At 41.6% G+C, this 3,634-nt stretch overlaps 1 pseudogene; it reads right to left on the reverse strand.

Annotated features, from left to right (window-relative positions):
• Positions 1–1,948: 1,948 nt before the first annotated feature.
• LOC125923642 (eukaryotic translation initiation factor 4E type 2-like) lies at positions 1,949–2,892 on the reverse strand (annotated as a pseudogene).
• Positions 2,893–3,634: the final 742 nt, after the last annotated feature.

Genomic DNA, 3,634 nt, shown 5'->3' on the forward strand with positions numbered 1-3,634 from the left:
TAGTTCCATTCATTATCTTTCTGACAGTATGCTATTGTTGTCATATTCTTTTTCTCATCTACTATAATACATTGCTATTATATTGACTTTTAACAGTCAATATTCTTCTAAAAAAACATTTTTTAAAAGACTATGTTACATTTGTTCACATCTGTGCTCTTTATATTGACCTTCATGGGTATCTTCTGGAGTCATTCCCTGCAGCTTGAAAAATTTGCTCTAGTATTTCTTCATAGTGCAAGTGTTTAAGGGGACAAGTTCTCGTTTCTGTTTTGATTTTGTGTTCATTTAAAAAAAAAATTTTTTAAGTAGGCTTCACACTCATTATGAAGCTCGATTAGGTGCTTGAACTCACAACCTTGAGATCAAGACCGGAGCTGAGATCAAGAGCTGGACACCTTACTGGCTGAGCCACCCAGCAACCCCTTGAGTTCATCTTTTAAAGGATATTTTCACTGGGTATAGAATTCTAGCTTGACTACTCTTTTCTCAGATATCATTCTATTGTGTTCTGGCTGCCATTTTTTTCTGATGAGAAGTCAGCTAACATTTTTATTTTTGTCCTCCTAAGTATCATTGTCCGATTCCCCCCAAGCTGGTTGCTTTTAAGATGTCTCCATGTATAGTTCTCTTTTCATTTATGTCACTTATTGTTTACTGAGATTCTTGAATATATGGGTTGGTTTCTTTCATTAGCTTTGGAAAATTCTTTGACATTACCTCTTCAAACATTTCTTTTCGCCCCAGTCTCTCCTCACTTCCTAGATTCCAGCTATCTAAATGCTAGATTATTTAATATTGCTCCATAGGTCTCTGGCCTCTCTTTGTTCTATTTTTTTTTCTCTCACAATTTCATTCTTTCTTCAGTTTGGATAATTTCTATTGGCCTATCTTGGGGTTGACTAGTTCTTTTTCCTTTGAAATATGTCTGTTAAGGTCGTCCATTGTATAGTTCATTTTATTTTATTTTTTTTTTAGAGTTTATTTATTTATTTTGAGAGAGAGAGAAAGAGAGAGAATACATGGAAGAGGGGCAGAGACAGAGAGAAAATCCCAAATGGGCTCTGCACTGTCAGCACAGAGCCCAACGTGGGGCTTGATTTTTACAAACCACGAGATCATGATCTGAGCTGAAATCAGCTCATTGGCGCATGCTTAACCAACTGAGCCACTCAGGTGCCTGCACAGTTCATTTTAGATACTATAATTTTTTTTTAAGTCCTCTTTTTAAACTTTCCATTTTTCTGCTGGAATTCTCCATCTCTTTGCTGATTTCGTTCACCCTTTATCCAAATTCTTTAAAATATTTGTAAATAGTTATTTAAAAATTCTTCTCTGCTAATTCCAACACTCGGGTTACCTGTGAACCCGCTTTCATTACTTTTTCCTCTCGATTAGAGGTCATATTCTCCCACTTTTTCACGTGTCTTGTCATTTTTGTTTTAGGCATTTTGTGTACGTTTGTTTGTAAGTAATATTTACCCCCAGAAAAGGCAATGCCTTTTCCTCTAGCAGCAAAGCCAGTGTGAGGGGCTGATCTCTTCAGTCTACACGGAGTTCGGGGTTGGCATTTTCGTTAGTTTCAGTTCAGTTCATCTCTGGTCTCCGATGTCTTGAGTGTGATCAGCTTCTTCCCTCCAGCAGGGCTTTGAAATCTAAGCACCACGAAACAATGAGATCTCCGAGCTTTCTGGCAGAGCCATCAGTCTCTTGTGCCACAGAAGTCAAGCAGGTAATTTGAACACATGAAGTCATCCAGTCCTTGTGATCTATCTGGAGGGCAGGGGGAGCCACAGGTCAACTCTGCCCTGTTGTTACCATGCAAAGATTTGGGTCCAGCTTGTCGCTCCCTCTTTTTCTTTTTTTCTAAGAGAATCCTGAAATTGAGAACTTTCTCCAAAATTTCCCAATATTTCATGTTGGCAAATAATTCAAAAATTCCTTTTTTTTTTTTTTTTTTGTTTAGCACCATTTATTAAGTGATCTCAGCTGTTGTTGTAGCTGCTGCGTGTCAGCCGGTTCTTAAGACATAAAATGCTCTTCCAATTCCTCTTGTCCAGGACGGAAGGCTCTTCCGGGTAGCACGCCAACAAAACAAGAGACTCCGATGATGCCAACTTCAATGATGGTGCCATCCAGGGAGGAAGAGGGTCATGGCACGTTCAACCGCAGCTTCCAGAGGTTTTGTAAAAGGAGCCTTTGGGGACCCAGGCTGCCTGGCATTTTGATGCTGTTGGTGTGGGTTTTGTACTCCATAATGGTGTTGGGAGGTAGGTTAAGCACTCGCCGAAGCACTCGCCGAATCCTGGATTTGGGCTGTGGTTGCTGGGTCACTGGCAGTCTTATTCCATATTGAAATAATGTCCTCCTGAAACCGGACAGAGATCACAGCCCCACACATCTCCTCCCCAGCCATGAACTGTCTCCACAACATGGCCAGGATAAGATTCTCCCAGCGATGGGATGCCAACCCCTTCCACAGCCGAATAATCCACTTGCCATGGTTTTTATTTGCATCATCCTCCCACATAGGTTTAATTCCTTCTTTGAAGAGATGGAAGTCACTGTGGCCTGTCAGGCCCCTGGGATGGACCATGTGGCTGTAAAACCACAGAACTGCTCTACAGAGGCAAAGGTGCCGATCTGTTTGATATTCTGTTCATAGCTCTGTGAGCTAGTGGGACGGCCAGGGGTTCTCCTGGAGTACCAGAAAGTATAGTTGTACTGCAGGGGATGCTCTGCTGGTCCAGGGACAACAGCCTTCCTCTTACTGCTGCCCTGACTCGTGCCTCGTTCCGTTTTTTCCTTCTCACCATCTTTCTGTGTGCTGTTTTCTTCATTCTGATCATGGTCCCCACCGTCATCGTCTTTCAATGCATCGAACTTGTTCATCCTCTCACTGCCACCGTGGCCACTGCCTCACGGAGTGACTTCCCAAAAAATTCTTTTATTTAAAAAAATTTTTTTTCTATGTTTATTCATTTTTGAAAGACAGAGAGAGAGCACAAGCAGGGGTGGGGCGGAGAGAGAAGGAGACACAGAATCGGAAGCAGGCTCCAGGCTCTGAGCTGTCAGCACAGAGCCCCACGCGGGGCTCGAACTCACGAACCATGAGATCATGGCCTGAGCCGAAGCCGGATGCTCAACCGACTGAGCCACCCAGGCGCCCCTCAAAAATTCTTTTAAAATGTAGTTCGGCCCTAGCAAAATATATCTGTTAGCTTAATTCAGTCCACGGGCTACCAGTTCTCAGTCTCCAGTGTAATCCAACTTCTTCATAATAGACAAGAAAGAGAAGACCCCAAAGTACTTAATCTTACTTCAGCAAAGAAGACCTTCTGAAGTTAAAAAAAAAAAAAAAAGAAGAAGTTTTAGTTCTTAGAAGTTTTTGAATGTTTAAATTTGGTTGCTGGTTTATTATAAAGCCTTTTCATCAGAGATTTTGCAAAATTTGGAAATACGGAAACTATCCATCCAGTTGGCATGTGGCACAGGGGATTAGCTTTGGAGGGGGTGTTATGTTTCAATGTCTGTTTTCCACTATGTGGAAAGGTACATTAGTTGTAATTCCAGGTAGTTAAGGAAATAGGCAAATTTAAAACACCTCAAACACACCAGAGTTTTATTCTGTAGC

The sequence above is a fragment of the Panthera uncia genome, chromosome B1 (genome assembly GCF_023721935.1).
Source record: "Panthera uncia isolate 11264 chromosome B1, Puncia_PCG_1.0, whole genome shotgun sequence".
In the NCBI taxonomy this organism is placed as follows: Eukaryota; Metazoa; Chordata; class Mammalia; order Carnivora; family Felidae; genus Panthera; species Panthera uncia.